At 38.8% G+C, this 21,957-nt stretch overlaps 1 non-coding gene across 1 annotated transcript; it reads left to right on the forward strand.

Annotated features, from left to right (window-relative positions):
- Positions 1–950: 950 nt before the first annotated feature.
- Positions 951–1,056, forward strand: LOC131642053 (small nucleolar RNA R71). The gene has a single exon (XR_009295726.1). It is a non-coding gene; the product is annotated as a small nucleolar RNA R71 (small nucleolar RNA).
- The last annotated feature ends 20,901 nt before the right edge of the window (positions 1,057–21,957 follow it).

Consider the following 21,957-nt stretch of genomic DNA (forward strand, 5'->3'; position numbering starts at 1 on the left):
GACAAGGTAAACCAGAGGTTGTTTATCTGTAAATCTAAGGTTGATTACATAAAACATTACTACTGATAGTGAAATCTTCTTCCCGGCTTGGTAGCCCCCAGAGTAGGTAGTTAGACTGAACTGGGTTAACAATTAATTGTGTGATTTATCTTCTGCATTGTGTTGTTTCTTCAGTCATGGATGTTATGACATCGTTTATAACATCAGGTTCAAAAGTGTTGGATGTTCCTGTCCAGGTGTAAATTGTGCGGATGGTGTCAGAGCTATTTGTGCGATCTGAGTCTCAAGCATCTTATTATGGGTTATGACTTGGTTAAACTTAGTTCCTAGTTTTGTTATTAGGTTATTCACATGAATGTTTTGGTTGTGGAACTCTTTATTTTCTTGAGTTTGGGATAGAATGAAGTTTTCTACCGTCTCGCTAAAACTGGGTTTTAGTGGTATAACTTGCATAGGTTGGTTTTGTCTTTGAGTCGAGAAACCTTGCGATCTAGAGGGTCCAGAATTTTTGATTGGGTTGTTATTTTTATAGGAAAAATTAGGGTGGTTCCTCCATCCAAGATTGTAAGTGTTTTGAGCTAGGCTCATTCAACACGTTACAATCAGAGGTTTGATGTCCTTGGATTCCACAGAGTTCGCATTCCGATTGGACTGCAGCTACTGTGGCAGGGTTTTGAGACATATTTTCCACTCTTAGGGTTAGAGCATCCATTTTGGCATTCATCATGTCCATGCAACTTATCTCATGTACTCCTACTTGGGCCTCTTTCTTCTCCACTGTCGCTCGTTCTGCTCCCCATTAATAATGGTTTTGGGCCATGTCTTCAATTAAGGCGCAAGCTTCAAGGTAAGGTTTGTTCATCAATGCGCCACCAGCGGCGGCATCGATAGACATTTTGGTGTTATAATGGAGTCCATTATAGAAGGTGTGTATGATTAACCATTGCTTTAGTCCATTGTGTGGACAAGCTCTTAAAAGGTCTTTATATCTCTCCCAGGCTTAAAAAGTGATTCACCTTGGTTTTGAGTAAATCTAGTAATCAAGTTCCTAAGGATAGCGGTCTTGCTAGAGGGGAAATACCTAGCAAGGAAAACTCTCCTAAGGTCTTTATATCTCTCCTATGATTTCTATGCATCTACCTACTAAATTTAGCCTTAGCCTAAACGGGATAACAATAGGGTACAAAATTTGACTAAGTTTGGTCCCTGACAACGGCGCCAAAACCTTGATGGGTTGCTAAACAGAGTCTAAAATTAAACTGCAAGTGCACAACCTATCGAAGTAATATAAAAGATTATCGAACCACAGAGACCAATCTTCAATATATCAACTCTATTGCTAAGGTGCTTATCTAAGGCAAATTAATATAGTTGAATGGGTGCAATGCAAGGAAAATAAAGGTATAAAGTAAATAACAGATAAAAGCAACGGGATCGAATGTAAATCACGTTAATCTGATAATGTTCCAGTTATACATGTATATAACTACTTTTGAGGCAATATTTTCTACTTATAGAAAGGAATGATTTAACGGGAACTTGTCGCTTTCGCGTACTAAGAACCAAGTTTATTCTTTATGTCTACCCCTTCATTTGTCACATAATGAAAAGTGCATATTGCGTTAAAGTAGTGAACTTATTTTTAAGAAATCAATTACTTGTCATTGTAAAATGGTGATTTTAACTTGAGAAATTCAACTTAAAGAGATTTTTGGCTTTTGGCCAAATATTAGATTTCAAACCCACAAACGCGTCCGAAAATAGTTTCAAAATCGTTTTCTAAAAATATATTAAAAATCTCTAGTTAACCAAACCAATGGCTTTCGGTCTTTCCATTTGGTTAAGAACTAATCTAGTTTGATCTTAAGTATGGACGACTTTCGATCTTACCCATAAACATTAAACACAGTAAACTAGTATTAAAATTTAAAAATCCTCAGTAGTTTTTCTATTAATAAAACAATGGAACATGATCGTGATACGATCCTTACATTCTAACCCTTCTAAATTTAGCCAGACATAGAAATACATGCGAGCCTATAAAACGTGTAGGCTATGGTAAGAGCAATGTAAATAAATTGTGCGAGCCTATAAAACGTGTAGGCTATGGTAAGAGCAAGGTAAGTAAATTGTGCGAGCCTATAAAACATGTAGGCTATGGTAAGACCAAGGTAATGTAAATAAAGGCAGTAAATTAAAACCTGTTCCAATGGGAGTCTTGGTTCTGGTACAAGGAAATAAAATGCAGGAATGGAAAAGGCGGTTTGATGAACTTCAACCAAAGTGCTCTAAACTTCGACTAATAACTTAATCTACATCGCAACAGCTCTTCGATGTGAAGGGACTGTCACTTTACAGACACTGATGGTATATGGCTTAAGAAATGACTAAACTTGGATGAAAAAAGAAAATGAAATGAAGTTTCTATTTATATAGGTTCTTGAAACTGCGTAAAGACGAGTGTGTGCTTTAACTCCTTTTCAGCTGGAACAGATTTGCAAAGACAGCGCCCGCGGCCGCGGAGCAGGCTAACATGGAGATCGTGGGAACGTGGAAGTAATCCTTCTGGTAAAATCTGGACACGTCACCGCGCTCTTTTCAGCGGGCGATGAGATGGATGCCATGTGTGCAAAACGACTGAAAATCTCCGTTTCTTGGGCTTTTTCGCTCGTTTCTTCCAGCAGAGCTTCAAGTGTACCTAAAACCTAAAAAAAAGAAAAAATAAGCAAAATACAAGAAAACAATAATAAAAACTACTGAAAACATGTGATATTAGAGCCAAAAACATATTGCAATTCGGTGTTATCAATAAGCTATTGAGTTTTCATCAAAAAAATCATCTTTTGCTGCATTTCATATCGTGCATTAATTTTTGCATGCATTTCATTCGTTGTCACACATCGGGTCTCATTGTTGAACTTGTTGCTCCATTTGAAGGATGAGTAGAAGAAAAAGAAATTTTCAACTCTGAAGAAAAAGTAGAAGAGAAAGAATTCAAGTTGTCTCATTCGTACAATACCTGCGTAACCGCAAGAAAAGAATGGAAGATTTAGAACAAGAGAATGGAGAACTTAGAGAAGAAGTTGCTACACTGAAAGAGTCCTTGGAAAGGCTTAACAGTATGGTAGAAGCTTTGACAGTTACACAAAAAAGGCTTAACAGTAGGCTTAACAGTATCGTTTCGACGCAAATACCTAAAAGTATTCCTTAATACACCATGCCACCCAATCGACCTTAGGGAATGCCTTTCAACATTACACCAGAGGGTTACAGACCTCAAGAACGACGACTCTGGGTTTCAAACAACAAGGCGTCGAGCTGACAGGATCTGCTGTTATAATGTATATGCCGTAACCAGTAGTACGTATTGTTCCTCCACTAAAAGAACAAATATATCATTCTTCTCCTAGTGAAAGCACTGGAATAGAAGAAATATTGGACGAGTTCCACGAATAGTTTTTGCAAATGCAAAAGAAACTCAAGGCCTATCGACGACAAGATTTATTTGGAAAGAATGTTGCAGACCTTTGTCGGGTTCCAAACGTTAAGATTGCTCACAAATTCAAAGTACCCAACTTCGAAAAGTACAAAGGAAATTCATGCCCAAAAAGTAACCTAGTGATGTACGCTTAGAGGATGTCAACTCAGACTGACAATCAACAATTGCTCATTCATTACTTTCAAGACAGTTTGACTAGTGTTGCACTCAAATGATATATGGACTTGGATAGTTCTAAGATTCGTACTTTCCGAGACTTTGGAGAGGCCTTTGTAAAACAATATAAGTACAATCTGGATATGGCTCCCGATAGGGAGGAACTCAGAGCTTTGTCACAAAAGGATAGAGAAAGTTTCAAAGATTACGCTCAAAGATGGTGTAAAGTTACTGCTCAAATTTGACCTCCTCTTGAAGAAAAAGAGATGACAAAAATCTATCCTAAAACTTTGAGTCTATTTTACTACGGACGAATGGTTGCAAGTGCACCTAGTGACTTTACCTAGATGGTAAACATGGGGGTATGATTGGAAGAAGCAGTTCGAGAAGGACGCTTAGCCAAGGTTGTAGAGGCATCTACTGGTCCTAAGAAGTACATAAGTTTTTTCCGGAAGGAAAAGGATCAAGATATCAGTACTGCCTTATAAAACAAACCTATAAAGAGGTATCAACCTCAAGTTGCTACAATTACTCCTGTTATAAGCTCAAAGCCAGCCTATTAACCACAAGTCTCTCAGCAACAAATTCAACAACAGCCTCCACAACAAGCTCGTCCACAAAATAACAACAACAATCGATTTCAAAGATTTCCAAACTTTAATCTTATTTTTAAGCATTATTATTTTTATTCCTATTTTTATGCTTTCACTTTTGTAAAAGAGAATAATAAAACAGTTTACAGTTTTTTTTCTTTAAGCATTATTAATAAAATTTCTTTCTGGTTTGGTTTAAACAAATTTAAATTCCAAGGTCCTCGAAAACATTGCATACACATACGCATATCATTCATAAACATTACATCGCAGGTTTTTATAAGCAGGTCTCTCATCTTTCCGCTGTTTATTTCAATAGGGAAATGGATCTCGAACAATCTGTCAAGAATCTGCAGGCTCAAAACGCTGAGTTCCAAGCTCTGATCCTGAATTTGTCCCAGGGGCAAGACGAGCTGAAATCCCTTCTGACTAAGAAGAAGAAGAAGGCTAAGAAACCGGTAGGTGTTCTCAGCCTGGGAAGAAGATTCAAAGGCCCTCCCAGAAAGGCGGCAGAAGCTGAAATTCCCAAAGACAAGGAAGAAGAAGATGATGATGCTAGTGTTAATACCAATGCTGGAAGTAACGTAGGCTCTGCTAATCAAGATGATAATGAAGAAGACTATTACCATGAAGAAGACTATCCTGATGAGAATTACAGGCTACTAGAGGAACGGTTGAGAAATATGGAAATTCAGAAGGTACCTGGGCTGGATTTTGAGAAGCTGGGGCTCATTCTTGGAGTCATCATTCCTCCAAATTTCAAGACTTCAACCTTTGCAAAATATGATGGAGTATCTTGCCCCAAGATGCATCTGAGATCGTATGTGAGAAGATCCAACCTCATACTGAAGACAATAGACTATGGATTCATTTCTTCCAAGAGATTCTGTCTGGGACTCAACTGGAATGGTACTATCAGCTAGAGAGTGCCAGCAATCGCACCTGGGAGGATATGGCTGCTGCTTCTACAAGCAATATCAATATAATGCTGACCTTGCAACAACTCGCATGCAATTACAAAGCATGTCTATGGGGCCTAAGGAAAGTTTCAAGGAATATGCTCAAAAGTGGAGGGATCTAACTGGAAGAGTTCAAACTTCTTTGACTGATAGAGAATTGGTGGACATGTTCATGGGTACACTAACTGGGCCATTCTATAGTCACTTGCTGGAAAGTTCCTCGTCTGGTTTCACTGAACTTATATTGACAGGAGAACATGTCGAGAGTGGAATTTGAAGTGGGAAGATTCAAGTAGGCGCCACTTCTGGTACTGCAAAGAAACCATACGATGGAAGGAATGAATCCAATGTTGTTCACAGTCAGAGGGGCCGTAATAAGAATGATCAGAACCAATCTGTTGGGGCCGTTCTAATCTCTGCACCAACACCTCAGCAAACCCCCATACAAGGGTATCAGTGTAGGTCAAATGCACCTAGAAGGCAATTCACTAAGATCAACATGCCTTTATCTCAAGCCCTGCAACATCTCTTAAAGGCCAATTTGATCACAATTAAAGATCCTCTGAAGAATGTCACTCCTACATCTCCAAACTATGATCCTAAGGCAAAATGTGTGTACCACTCCAATAGTCCTGGACACCATGCTGATAACTGCTGGGCACTGAAAAATAAGATTCAAGACATGATAGATGCTGGTGAAATCGAGTTTGAACCTCCAGAAACTCTGAATGTTATTACTGCCCCTATGCCAAAACATGACAAAACCGTTAATGCTATCATGGACACAGTCCATGTCTATGATGTGAGAGATCTGTCAACTCCTCTCCCGGATATCAAGAGAAAGCTTCTACAAGCCAGTTTATTTCTAGGGTACGACCCAGGTTGTTATTATTGTGCATCCCAACCCAATGATTGTGAGAATCTGAAAAGAGGAATTCAAGGCTGGATGGATCACCGCACTATCAGGTTTGAAAAGATTCCTTCTATAGAGAATTTGTGCGAAGGTTTCTCCCGTGGCTTGAAGATTGAAGACGTGTCGGTAATTTCCAAAGCTCCGTTGAAGATCCCAACTAAGGCTCCATTCAAGATTTCTGCTGAACCCCGTGTGGCCCCTGTGATCATCACTAAGCCTGGTCCAATTCCATATTCTTCATATAAGGCTATCCCTTGGAACTATGGTGCCGAGGTCTATATTCCGGGAGTTAAACAAGAACTTGTAGCCGACAAGGTTGTTGAAGACGTTAATCCTGATGTGGGTAACATTGCCGGAACTAGTAAAGTGACAAGAAGCGGAAGAGTGTTTTCTCCAGAAATCTCTCCAAACACTACTGCACCTGCTGGTACCCCTATTCCTAGTCAGAACACTGATACTCGAGGTAAAGGACCATTGCATGGACCCATCCAGACACCAATTGAGACTGTTACTGAAAATCCATCTCCTGAAGAAGCCAGTGAGTTCTTGAAGATCATCCGCAAGAGTGATTATGACATTGTTGAACAGATGGGGCATACTCCTTCCAAGATCTCTATGTTGTCACTCCTAAGTTGTTCAAAGACTCACGCTAAAGCTATGATGAAGTTTCTAGAGACTGCCCATGTGCCACAAGATATTTCTGTCACCTAACTTGAGAATTGTATTGCAAATCTGACGAGAGACAATTAACTTGGGTTTTCCGATGCTGATATGAGCCCCAGTGGAAAGAATCATAACAAGGCGCAACACATCTCCATTGAATGTGGGGGCACCACTCTGCCCACGTATTAGTTGACAATGGTTCATCTCTGAATGTGCTACCCAAGATGGTATTGGACAAACTCAACCCTGAGGGAATCATGCTGAAATCTAGTGATGTGATAGTAAAAGCTTTCGACGGTTCAATGAGTACGGTATATGGTGAAGTGGAGCTCCCAATCAGAGTAGGTTCTCAGACTTTCAACACTGTGTTCTTTGTGATGGATATCTATCCCGCTTATTCTTGTCTGCTTGGGCTCCCTTGGATACATGGGGCAAATGCTGTGACTTTAAATCTGCATCAAAAACTGAAATATCCGGCGAAAGGTTAGATCGTCACTGTGTATGGTGAAGAAGAATACGTGGTAAGCTTTATAGATGAGACCAAGTATGTTGAGTTTACTGGAGAAGCCTTCAAATCTCCCCGACAGGCGTTTGAATTGGTCCCTCAAGTGGCTCCTGAGGCTAAGCCTGCCTACATTACTCCTAAAGTCACCAGAATTCCTCCTACAATGGCTTCTTTGAAAGATGCTAGGGCTGTGGTGGAAGAAGGTGGATGTACTATCTGGGGAAACTCCCTGATATTCCTTACAAGTCCAACAAATGGGGATTAGGATGCACTACTAAAGATCAGAACGGAGAACAACATTCTCGTCCAGAAGGTTTGAAATATTGTTTCATCAGCAAAGGGGTCAATGCCATAGGGGAAGATGAAGATGATTGCAACCTGGATAAATGGATCTTTCCTAAACCTGACAAAGGGCTGGACAACTGGAAGACTGAAGATATTGTCTCTATCTCCTATAGTCAGGAGTAATTTCTATTTCTAGTTTTGTTTTTCTTCTATGTTTCCCAGTATTATTTTCTGTACTTCAATAAACAATAAACTTTAAAGTCGTGTGTCTCGCCCGGGGCACAACGGTCCATTTGTTAGGGCTTGTCATTTCATAAGCATATTTTCATTCAATAAAGCATTGGACGTTTCGTATTCAAATTGTGTGTTCTCTTTTAATCTTCTTTACTCTTTTATAGCTATGTGTTCTTACACACACCCACATATTGCACTGCAGATCCATATCCACTCTGGATCCCATTGATAACGATTCTGCTATTGCTAAATATGACATTGAAAATCTGATCTACCAAGCTGAGGAAGATTGTGAAGTGCCTAGAGAACTTGCCAGATTGTTAGAGCAAGAAGAAAGGACTATACAGCCGCATGAAGAGCCAATCGAGATTGTGAACATAGGTACTGACGAAGAAAAGAAAGAAATCAAGATAGGGGCTGAGCTAGAGGATGGTGTCAAACAGAGATTGATCCAGATGCTACGAGACAATGTTAAGATGTTCGCTTGGTCTTACGAAGACATGCCTGGGCTCGATACTGATATTGTGGTTCACTGTCTACCCATCAAAGAAAACAGTCCTCCGATTAAGCAGAAGTTACGAAGAAGCAGACCTGACATGGCTCAGAAAATCAAAGAAGAGGTTGAGAAACAGTTTAATGCTGGTTTTCTGAAGGTTGTGAGCAATCCACCATGGATCGCTAATATAGTCCCGGTACCTAAGAAATACAGAAAGGTTAGAATGTGTGTAGACTACAGAGATTTGAATCGAGCAAGTCCCAAGGATGATTTTCCCCTACCACATATTGACATCCTAGTTGACAGTACTGCACAATGCAAAGTGTTTTCCTTCATGGATGGTTTCTTAGGATATAACCAAATTAAGATGGCACTTGAAGATATGGAAAAGACAACTTTCACTACCCCTTGGGGCACCTTTTGTTACAAAGTCATGCCGTTTGGGTTGAAGAACGCAGGGGCAACGTATCAGCGTGTAATGGTAGCTCTGTTCCATGATATGATTCACAAAGAGATAGAGGTCTATGCTGATGATATGATAGCAAAGTCCAACACTGAAGAAGAACATTTGGTCCACCTGTTGAAATTGTTTGATAGGTTGAAGAAATACAAGTTGAGACTAAATCCAAACAAGTGTACTTTTGGGGTGAGGTCTGGTAAGCTACTAGGGTTTGTTATTAGCAGTAAAGGTATTGAAGTCGACCCTGCGAAAGTAAAAGCTATACAAGGAATGCCGGTTCCACGGAATGAGAAAGAAGTTAGAGGATTCTTGGGACGTTTGAATTACATTGCCAGGTTTATTTCCCATCTGACCGCTACTTGTGAGCCGATATTCAAGTTACTGAGGAAAGATCAAGCAGTGAAATGGAATGACAAATGCCAAGAAGCTTTTGACAAGATCAAGAAGTATATTCAAGAACCTCCGATTATGATACCACCTGTTGAAGGAAGACCTCTAATTATGTTCTTAACTGTGTTGGAAAACTCAATGGGGTGTGTACTGGGGCAACATGATGAGTCCGGTCGAAAAGAGCATGCAATATACTACCTTAGCAAAAAGTTTACCGAATGTGAAACAAGATACTCACTGCTCGAGAAAACTTGATGTGCTTTGGCATGGGCTGCTCGCCGACTGAGATAGTATATGTTGAACCATACCACTTTATTGATCTCTAGAATGGATCCTATCAAGTATGTGTTCGAGAAACCCGCTCTCTCGGGACAAATAGCAAGATGGAAAATGATACTAACAGAATACGACATTCAGTACACGACACAGAAAGCAATTAAGGGAAGTGTGTTGGCAGACCACTTGGCCCAACAAGCTGTGGACAATTATCAACCTATGTGTTTTGAATTCCCAGATGAGGATGTTATTGAAGGATAGAAAAACACTTAGAAAGGGGGGGTTTGAATAAGTGTAGTTTTAAAACTCTTAAGATAAAAAAAATTTGCACAATGATTTTTATCCTGGTTCGTTGTTAACTAAACTACTCCAGTCCACCCCCTTGGAGTGATTTACCTCACCTGAGGATTTAATCCACTAATCACACAAGATTACAATGGTTTTCCACTTAGATAACCTCCAAGTCTTCTAGAGTATTCTGATCACAACCTGGTCACTCTAGGAACATAATGCTTAGATACCCTCTAAGACTTTCTAGAGAATCCGATCACACCTTGATCTCCTCTAGTTCTTACAAATGAATGTAAACAAATTCTTATAAGAGTTACAATGCTTCTTAATAAGCTATTATCACAACTGTGATTTTTCTCTTAAGTTAAAGCTTAATCTCACTAAGATATTACAACAGTAATGAAGTGAGGTTGAAGCTGAAGTTTGAGAGCTTTTAGAATTTGACAGCGTTTCTGTATGTTTGCGCAAAGTGTTGTATTCAGCTTCTCATCAGAACTTCTATTTATAGGCGTTTGAGAAGATGACCGTTGGGAGCATTTAATGCGTTGCGTGATCCGTACAGCATTGCATTTAATGTTTCACCCTTTTGTCAACTACCTCGAGCCTTGCTTTTGCTGTGTCTACTGACGTTGCCTTTAATAGCTTCTAACGTTCCTTTTGTCAGTCAGCATAGCATGCCATCTTGTACTTGCTTCGGATCTGATGTTTGTGTAAACAACGTTTGAATATCATCAGAGTTAAACAGCTTGGTGCAGAGCATCTTCTTGTCTTCTGACCTTGAAGTGCTTCTAGCGTGATACCATGAGAACTTCAGTGCTTCTGCTTCTGATCTCAAGTTCTTCTGATGCTTAAATAGACCATGTTTTGATTCTACTTGACCATCTTCTGATGTCTTACGAGAGCATGTTCTGATGTTACATACTTGAACCTTCTGAGTCAGTGCTTCTTGCGCTGAATTTGTGCATACTCTTTATGTGATTCCTGAAATGGAAATTGCATAGGATTAGAGTACCACATTATCTCAAGCAAAATTCATATACATTGTTATCATCAAAACTAAGAATATTGATCAGCACAAATCTTGTTCTAACAATCTCCCCCTTTTTGATGATGACAAAAACATACATAAATGATATGAATTTGCAATCAGAATATCAGACGGCTAAAGAAAATTACACAGTTATAGCATAAGCATATAAACTTAGTGTGTGAATATGTCTCCCCCTGAGATTAACAATCTCCCCCTGAGATAAATAATCTCCCCCTGAAATAAATACTGGAAGAAATTTATAAATAAAGGACTTCCCTGAGTATTTTCCATTTCAGTTGAGACGATCACATATGCTTAGATCTTCAGAACATTCAGAGCTTCTGCTTCTTGCTTCCATAGGACAGCTTCAGAGATTTGAATTTCTTCTTGAATCATTGCATGCTAGATTGTATCAGAACTTTGTTGAATGTACCAGAGCATCATCAGAGCATCTTCTACATCCTGAAATGTTTCAGAACAAACTAAACGACAAAAGTCAGAGCATGAATGAATCAGAACATAAAATATGTATCAGAGCATATAGTATGTGTCAGAGCATACAACAAATTGTATCAGAACACATAAAATACATCAGAACATAAAATATGTATCAGGGCACATAAAAAAAATGTATCAGAACATATAAGGAGTAAGAATGTGTTAGAGCATATTCTATCACAAGAATATCAGAACATTCTTCCTTCTTGCTTCTGATCTTGAAGTTTCCAAGCACTTAGCTTGCTTCAATTTCCATGAGCTTGTTTCTATATAGAATTACTTTTCCCCATGTCTTTGCTTCTCATGTTGAGCTTTTTAGAATGTCTTCAATCCTGCAACACACTCAACGACATAGAACTTGCAAATTCTGTTAGAAATGTGGAGACTTACTCCCAGCAACTGATAATATAAATCAGATCATTTATCACATTTTCTCCCCCTTTTTGTCATAACATCAAATAGCATAAAAGATTCAGATGAAAAAACAAACAATATGAGAGAAGATAAAAGATTTTCATTCATCAGAATTAACCAGAAGATACAAAAAGAGATGCAAGAAGACAGATGCAAGAAGAAAGGAGACAACTAAGACACAAAAGACTACGACTAGCCTAGCTTAGACATAATCTTGGCCAGCATATCATGAATCCCAGCAGTGCTTTCATTCTGCTTCTTCATGAAGTCTCTGAATTCTTCATGTGCTTGATCATGCTTATCCAGGCGAGAAGCAAGAACTTCTTGATTCTGTTGAAGAACCTCCAAAGTCTTCTCCAGACTAGAGGATTCACCCGAAGTTTCACCACCAGCATTCAGTGGAATAGCATGTCCAGCAGAAGCATCCAATGTAAGAACATCTTCTTGAGTTTCTGGAACAGGACTTTTCTCAGAAGATTGATTCTCAGCATCAGCTTCTTCCATAGAAGCATCTTCTTCATATTTTGGAGTAGGAAGATCAGAAACTCCATTCTCCATGGCTTGAAGAATCTCAGCTAGATTCTTTGGAGGAATAGGAGCAGCAATGACTGGATGGTAGGCAGCCTCAGAACCAGCCATGGTAGGAGCCTGCTCAAAAGAAGTTTCCCGAAGCCAGTGAAATAACCATTGGGAATCTTCAATCAGAACAGGAAACTTAGGCTTCCACACAACAATCTCTCGAGAGTGTGCTTCTTGTTCAGCTTCTGAAGCTTCTGCCAGTTGATCAACAAAAGCTCTTTCTTCAAAACAATGCCTGCCTCCAAGACGACTATGCCAGAAGTCTTCATAAGGTCTGAGAATCTTGCGAGGACCTGGGGCTATTGCTACACACTTCTTCTGAAGCTCCAGAAACATAGAATCCATATTTCTTCTGAAAGTCCTCCATAGATTTCTGAAAGCCACATCATCCATCCTGGATTGATATGCTGCTTTCAAGACATATAACCCTTCCTGCATCCTAATGTTTAACAATTCAAATTGTACACCAACAGATAATTCCCGGCGGGATTTGAGTTTTGTAATGGCAGAATCTGGTCTCAGAAAGAAGTAGGGTTGAGGTTCTCTATTGAGACAAAGAGAAGATTCTGCTTCATTCTCAGATTCAAAGACCACTAACTCAGGTTCAGGACGAGGCTTGGGTGTGTAGTTGAAATCACGAAGCAATTGCTCATGTGATGCAGAATCAGGGAGGTCAGAGATGGAGGGATTATTTTGTGAGGGAGAAGGAATGGGTTCATAGTTTGCATGAGGAGGTAGTTGAGAAGTGGAGATATTTGAGTGAGGTGGAAAGAGGGTTTGAAGGGGTTGAATATTAAGAATGAGTTTTTCAAACGAATGGTCAGAAGCAACATTGGTTGTGGGTGGAGAGGAAGGAATGAGAACATTTGTGATAGGTGAAGAAGGTGGGGTAAGAACATTGGTTTGGGGAGAAGAAGGAGGTGTGATGTAACACCCGAGGCCGAAGAAGGCGAGGGGTGGTTGCACCGCATGGAACACCTAGGGCCAATTGGGGCTAGGGTGGTCACCACATCGGAATGAGAGGGATCCTAAAGCCGTGCAGGTATGGGACTGCATGGTTGAACGAAAGCTTATAAGGATTGATGGGTACTACCTATACCAACAAGATGCATCTTCTTTTCGGGAGCCCGTTCAATAAGAACTTCATAGTTAAGCGTGCTTAACTTGGAGTAGTATTGGGATGGGTGACCTTCTGGGAAGTTTCCCGGAAAGCATGCGAGTGAGGTCAAAGCATGCTGAAAAGACTCGTGTTGGTTTGTGGGGTCAGTCGATCATCCCGAAAGTAGTCTGGGGCGTTACAAATGGTATCAGAGCCAGACCTCTCCTAGTACGATGTGGTTCGAGGTCGAACCATGCGGAAGCTGGTGGGCATGTAACACCCGAGGCCGAAGAAGGCGAGGGGTGGTTGCACCGCATGGAACACCTAGGGCCAATTGGGGCTAGGGTGGTCACCACATCGGAATGAGAGGGATCCTAAAGCCGTGCAGGTATGGGACTGCATGGTTGAACGAAAGCTTATAAGGATTGATGGGTACTACCTATACCAACAAGATGCATCTTCTTTTCGGGAGCCCGTTCAATAAGAACTTCATAGTTAAGCGTGCTTAACTTGGAGTAGTATTGGGATGGGTGACCTTCTGGGAAGTTTCCCGGAAAGCATGCGAGTGAGGTCAAAGCATGCTGAAAAGACTCGTGTTGGTTTGTGGGGTCAGTCGATCATCCCGAAAGTAGTCTGGGGCGTTACATGTGAGAACATGGGTGAGTTGAGGTGTTTCTGTTGGGGCTGTTTCTGGTAGAATTTCTGGTTGAGGGTTAACCGGAATTTCTGTTGGTACAGATTCTGAATGTAAAACAGATACAGAGACAGGTTCACAAAGATGTATACCTTTCGACACCTTCTGAAGAGCTTCAAATGCAGCCTCAAGTCTTTTCTGCTTCTTGTTCTTCTTCTCTTCCACAATCTTTGCCTTCCCAAGAGAAATTTCTCTTCTTCTGGCATTTTCCAATCTTTCTTTCTCTCCATCCCCAACTTCTTGATCTTCAACTTCTTGCTGATTCACAGCTTCTGGAATTTCTTCTTCTTCTTCATCTGACTCTACTATTATAAGTTTTCTTTTCTTTTTCTTCTTCTTTTCTACATCCTTTCCATCTTCTACATTCTTATTTTTCAACTTTCTCTTCTTCTTCTTCTTCTTCTTCTTCTCAGCACCTTCTTGTTCAGACTTTTACTTTTCAACTAAAACAACCAGATTTTCTTCAGCAACAACTTCTCTTCCATCAGCATTCTCATCAACTACTGCAACAGCTTCTTCTTGGACTTCCTTCTCCTGACTGACAGAAGGCCGATCAAACTTCCGTTTTGTCCTTCTTTCTTTCTTTCCTACAGCTTCTTGTGCAACTTCTGAAACATCTTCTGAAACTGCAGGCCTGGAAGTAGAAACTTTCTTGCGACCACCTTTAGCAGGAGCATCTTTGTCTTTATCTTCCATGAGAGAGTTAAGATAATTAGCCCTAACTCCTGGCAGCTCACTTCTGAAGAATGATTCAAACTCAGCAAGAACAAGATTTCTTCTGCTTCTTGCTCCTGGGAGAGGTTGAGGATTGTCTTTAACAGCTTGAATCAGATTCATATTTCTCAAGGTGTGAGCATTCAAGCAGCTTCCTGTATCAGTAACAAGATCCTTGATAACTCCTTGAGCTTCCAAGTCTTCAACAATCTTGGTATGAATCAGAAGATTGGTGATTATTCTTCCAAAAGGAATAATAGTGCCTTTCTTCTTTCTGAAGGCATTTCTGGAGTCTCTTACAGCATTCCACATATGATTGAAGATTATGAAGATAATATCAACCTTCTTCTGGGTGGCAACGCAGTACAGAATATATTGCTGCTCTTTGTTGACAAAATCTGCAGTGGGTTGCTTTTCTGTGATAGAAGCACCCCAGAAGAATCTTTGTCCAGATTTTGTAGAGATCCTTCATGTCTTTGACACGATTAGTTTTCTTTACATCTGGGTATAGTTTAGCCAGAACGGCATCCCAATCTGCTCTTTGATCCACTTCATAGACACCTTCAGGGTTTCTCAGATCAAACATCATTCTTAGGATGTTCTCAGTAACAACAACAAATCTTCCATGAACAAACGACAGGATTGATTTAGGGGCAACTACAGCATGCACCCAAAATTCCTTCACTAGTTCTGGGTAAACAGGTCCACAAAACTCAGAGAACAAAGAAGTCCATCCTTGAAACAACATATCCTCTTTCGGATGGAACTCATGTTTTACAAGACTATCAAAGTCCACCGTTAATTCACAGATAACTTCTAACTCATTTTTGGGAATGGAGCAAGAGATAACTGGAACAATTTGATGTTCTTCTTCTTGAAGATGTAGAGGAACAGAGGAACCAACATTGAGAGATGATGAAGCAGCCATTGAAGCACTACCGAGATTACTGGAAACTTTTCTAGGTTTGCGTTTAGGGTTTGAGAAAAGGGAAAACAAGTTGCATAAATGCATGCAAGAAGAGAGAGAATGAGAGCGAAAAAGAGAAACGTTATGATTTGAAATGAATATATAGGGGCGGATTTGAAAAAGAATGCAATTAATTTATGAGAATGAACAGTTACAGAATCAAATGAAATCAAATGCATTAAATGATGAGTGACGTTAGGTGAGAGAACATGATATTTGAAATGATTTACACAGTTACCTATGGCGGCGTCCCATCAGTTTCACTCACGCTTTTACCTATCGTGTGAACACGTGTTCACCATCAGAAAACACTTGATGACAGCTGTTACAGAAATTGCTTCTGATGAACGATAGAACTTCTCATCTTCTGATTCTGATCAATTATTCTGACTACAATTCTTTAGAAAAGATCTAGTTCTGATAGGATCATCTTTCTTTCCAAGAATGACATCTTTTGAGTGAGCAGAGGTGAGTTTAGAAGATCTTCTGACTGTTGGCTCTTTAGAAATTCTGAGATTCTCTAAAGACGCAGCAACTTGATCTTCTGATCCTTTGCTTCTGAGATTTTCAGCTTCTGAAACTTTGCTTCTTGGTTCTTCAGCTTCTGATATATCAATATCTATATCTGCAAAATTCTCAAACTGCTTTGGCTTTTCAAGACCAAGCCTATCATCAAATATGATATTGATTGATTCTTCTACAACCAATGTTTCAGTATTGTATACTTTGTAGCCTTTAGAGCGTTCAGAATATCCAAGAAGGAAACATTTCTGTGCCTTAGAATCAAACTTACCAAGATGATCTTTAGTATTCAGAATGAAACAAACACATCCAAAAGGATGAAAATATGAAATGTTGGGCTTTCTGTTCTTCCACAATTCATAAGGAGTCTTATTTAGAATAAGTCTTATAGAGATTCTATTCTGAATATAACATGCAGTATTTATTGCTTCTGCCCAGAAGTGCTTAGCCATATTGGTTTCATTGATCATGGTTATGGCCATTTCTTGTAGAGTCCTATTCTTTCGTTCTACAACTCCATTTTGGTGTGGAGTTCTAGGACAAGAGAAATCATGGGCAATACCATTTTCTTTGAAGAACTCCTCAAAGAATATGTTCTCAAATTCACCACCATGATCACTTCTAACCTTTATGATTTTGCACTCCTTCTCAGATTGAATCTCAGTGCAGAATTCAAAGAACACTGAATGAGACTCATCCTTGTGTTTTAAGAACTTTACCCATGTCCAGCAGCTATAATCATCTACGATGACTAATCCATATTTCTTCCCTCTGACAGATGCTGTTTTGATTGGGCCAAACAGATCAATGTGCAGAAGTTCTAACGGCCTAGAGGAAGAGACAACATTCTTAGATTTGAATGCAGGTTTGGAGAACTTGCCCTTCTGACATGCTTCACAAAGAGCATCTGATTTGTATTTCAGATTAGGGAGTCCTCTGACCAAATTTAGTTTGTTAATCTGATAAATCTTTCTCAAACTAGCATGTCCTAATCTTCTGTGCCAGACCCATTGCTCTTCGGAAACAGACATAAGGCAAGTCACATTTTGCTTCTCAAGATCAGAAAGATCAATCTTATAAATGTTGTTCTTTCTCTTGCCTGTAAATAGGATTGAACCATCCTTCTGACTTACAGCCTTGTAAGACTTTTGATTAAAGATTATGTCATAACCATTGTCACTTAATTGACTTATGGACAATAAGTTATGCCCTAATCCTTCTACAAGAAGTATATTAGATATGGAAGGAAAGTTACCAATACTTATGGTTCCAGAGCCAATTATCTTGCCCTTCTGATCTCCTCCAAACTTGACTTCTCCACCAGACTTAAGCACTAGGTCTTGGAACATAGACCTTCTTCCCGTCATGTGTCGCGAGCACCCAGAGTCCAGGTACCATGACATGTTGTGCTTTATCTTATTTGCTGCCAAGGATATCTTGAGAGCGGGTTACTACTGGTCCACCTTGGAAAGTGACTGCCATCAGCATTCTAGAACTTGTCACAAGTGCCAGATCTATGCTGACAAAGTACACGTACCTCCACTTCCACTGAATGTTCTGACTGCTCCTTGGTCTTTTGCAATGTGGGGCATTGATATGATCGGGGAAATCAAACCTACTGCTTCCAATGGAAATCGATTCATCCTTGTGGCCATTGATTACTTCACCCAATGGGTAGAAGCTGCTTCATTTGCTTCCGTTACCAAGAATGTGGTGGCCCGATTTATTAAGCATAACCTCATCTGTCGGTATGGCATCCCCGAAAGGATTATCACAAACAATGGTACCAACCTGAACAACAAAATGATTACTGAGCTTTGCACGCAGTTCAATATCAAACACCACAACTCTTCTCCTTATAGACCAAAGATGAATGGCGCAGTGGAGGCCGCCTGTCATACCCCAAAATTTGCCCACTACATTTTATACTCAAGCTCATTTGAATATCAGAAGCTCAAGAGTTGACTGACTATACACTCTCCTAAACAACAACCCTCAAACTAGGGTTTTGATCTTTTCAAAGTGAAATCAGATTCTAATATTTCCAATGGGCTCCATGGCATCTCATATGGTTCAAATAAACCTCATGCCAATTTTCAAGCTTTGATTCAAAAGATTGCTCACTCAATGGCCTAAACGATCAATAATCAACTACTTGACCTAAAAGTCAAACTATGGTCAAAGTACAGTCAAAACTCCTGATTTTTTGTCAACAATCTTATTTTGAAGCATCATTCACCATTTGATCAAGGATTGATCATGGTTCATCAAGGAAAGATCAGAAATCAACAAATTCAATAGTTTCTAAATTAGGGTTTTTAAGGAGAAAGTCAACCCAACTTTGACCGGCCATAACTTCCACATGGAACATCAGAAATTTTCCATCCAAAGCTCATCTTGAAGGAAACTTGATTCTCTACAACTTTGTCTCTCACATGCCAAGTCTAAAAATGCTTCATTTGAGAGATATGGACCAAAACATTATAGGTCCTTTTCAAAAGTCAACAAAAAATCACTTTTTTCAAAAGGACATACAAGGAGCATGGAAAATAATTTTGATATGAGACCAAAGACACTGGTTAGAGGACTCTCCAAGGTTTCTAAAAAGTCCTAGAACACCTCCATACCTCAAAAATTGAGGGAGATAGACCTTGTCAAAGTTGGACTATTTTCAAGGGCATATGTGAAGAGAAAAGGTTTAAAAATTCAAATATTTCCAAATGGGCCCATTTCCTTCTCACCCAATCTTCATTTCAAGCCCATGCACGTTCCAAGAATCATATCCTTATATTTTATATTATTTTTTATTAATTATTTTATGATTTTATTCATTTAAATCATGAATTAATTATATAAAAGTATAAAATATAAAAGATATGATTTGTTCTTATTTTTCAATCATCATCAATCACACAAATATCCAATAATCACTAAAAAATACGTGCAAAGCAAATTGGTCAGGAAAAGATTGAATTTGGACATATTTAGAAAGATTTACAAATCAAATTTTCTCAAAGAACAAAACAAAGATTGAAGAAGATTCATTCCATAATTGTTGACCTAAAGTGTTCTCTTATATAAACATAACTCACAGCAAGCCCTAGGTCACGAAAATCTGCAGCCAAATACAGCCTTCAAGCTCTCAAAATCCTAAAAATTTTCAAACTCAGTTTTGGAGATTGAAGGCATTCCAAAGAATTCCAAGCATTGCAAAACGTCCCTTGGTGTTCTCTGAGGCATTCCAAGCTACCACAAGGCGCAAACACACCCTGAATCGGCTCCAAATTGCCACGGTTTGCTGTCTAAAAATTTGAACTTGAAATCTATGTTTTAAGCATCTTGCATACAAATTGTTTGCATATTTATAATCTCTATGATGTTGTGATTGTTTCTGGGCTGTTTAAATTGTGTTTGACCGATAAAACCAAGGTTTGCCATAGTTAGGGTTTTCGAGCTCTATGTGGGGCTTTATGAATGAGGTAAAATTAGGAGAAAATAATGGTGTTTTTGGATTCAGGGCGTCTGGACGATGCTTTCCATGTGATCGCGAAATATTTTTGCGTTCGTTTAGTAGTACTAACGTTTTCGCAGGTGTAGTATGTAAAGAGATTTTATAGCTTACGCGCAATAAGCGGTGTAAAAGAATGTCTGCAGAATTTTGGTAAAGGAGACGACTACGTGTCGCCATCCGGTTGGCCCAATTTCAAATAGAAAGGGCGCGCAGCTTCGTTGTGTGTTGTAGGATCCTGTGTGTTTCCTTTTTGCGCGTACGATGCACCTGGAGCCTATCAACCATCAGATCTCTGCCTTATCTCATCCAACGCATGTAAGGGCGCAGATGCATGGTATGCCTTCAACGTGCGCCACATACAATCAAGCTAAGTTTTTTTACAATTTTTATTATTATTTTATTACACAGCCCAGTTTATTTTGTTTGTAATATATATATATATATATATATATATATATATATATATATATATATATATATACTTTGTTTTATACCTTTTCTTTTTTATTATATATAAAAAATCATTATATGTTTTATTTTATTTTCAAAACTTCTTTTTCTTCTTTTAAAATTAATAACTTGTTTATTTTGTTTATTTTCTTTTAATATTTATATTATTTATTAAATTCACATATGTATATATATTATTTAAGTTATCCTTTTTATTTATTTATATATAATATTTATTTCATTTAAATTATTTTATTTTCTTATCATATTTACTTAAATAATATTTATTTACCTATATATTTTATTTTAACTCTAAAAAGTTCATAAAAATACTTGGGTGCCCGATTTTATTTTCGCTTCCCGATTTAATTAATTAGGTCGCGAGACCAATAATTAATTAAATCGTTTACGTTTTTTTATTCAATTCATACCCTAATCAGGGTTTACGACGAACATTCTATACACTGAAAAAATATTTGTTTTCTGTGCCTTTTCAGGGTTACTCTTCAAATGCTTTTCGACTACGCGCCTGACCAAGATCCGAAGCTAAGTATTCAATTTAATTTTTTAGTCTATTTTGTTTCCTTTTATTTTAAGGTCTACCTTTCTAACTCCACATACACCCACATCTATTTTTCGCTTTTGCCTTTGCCATTTTTCAGGGTTAACCCCGAGGCTTCCTCCGACCGCCAACCATATCAGATCAATTTAAAGCTAAGTGCTATTTTCTATTTTAAACATTTATTTATTTAATGTTATTTTTATTTATTTATTAAATTAGGGTTAACCCTAATTGACCCCGAATTGATAATGCACTCACCCCATTTTTGTTTGCCATTTTTCCTACCTTCTCAGGGTTTGCCCATTGCCAAAGCTACGAATAGTCGGTAACCCTTAAACCTTGATCTTAATTATTACTTGTGTTAGACCTATAGTATTATTATCCCGCTGGTTTTATCTCCCCTTTCCTCCGCTGGTTTCCCTTTCCCCTTCCCCATATTGCTTTAATCATATATATTTATTTATTGCTGTGGTTAGTAATTCTAAGGAGTGCAAGACTGTAATTAACTTAGAATAATTAATTATAAGATAAATTTCTGAATCAAATCACGTGATTGGTGCACACACGCACACTTTTGGGGTAACCTCTTTGCAGCCTGTTGCCTGTTGCCTTTGTTGCCTTGTGTTTTTGCAGAATAGCCATGTCCCTCGAATACGAGGATACCTCAGCCATGTTGCCTCGATTAAGATCATGGGTCCCTAATGATGCTGCCTTCGATACACTAAACATGATCTCGACCCTCGGAAGTTGCCTACGAAAAGGCTGAGGTATCCTCTGGCTGCCTACGAAAGGCTATTCTGGTTCTTCCCTTGGACTACCTGCCCTCTTTATGGCATGGGACAGTTTTATGGCGAACGATAATTTCGATGACCCTTCAACATCCAATTGAAAGACTTCCTGCCCTCTTATGGTATGGATAGACCCTTTCGCCCTGAAAAACTAAAAGAACAAATTTATAAACTTAAGGTAGTTTCTATTAATTGCTTGCTCTTTTTCAAATTCAAATTCAAAATTTTTCCCACTCTTTTCCGAAATCAAATTCAAAAAGACTACGCTTATTTACAAGCTAAAGTTCTTCTTCAAAGTTTTTACTATTCGCACTCCGCTTTTCAAACAATTCCAACAAACAAGTGAGCTAAGCAATTAAGAGCCCATGGATAAACCATGGACGCAAAGGGTGCCTTACACCTTCCCTTT

This window comes from Vicia villosa, unplaced genomic scaffold, assembly GCF_029867415.1.
Source record: "Vicia villosa cultivar HV-30 ecotype Madison, WI unplaced genomic scaffold, Vvil1.0 ctg.004410F_1_1, whole genome shotgun sequence".
Classification (NCBI taxonomy): Eukaryota; Viridiplantae; Streptophyta; class Magnoliopsida; order Fabales; family Fabaceae; genus Vicia; species Vicia villosa.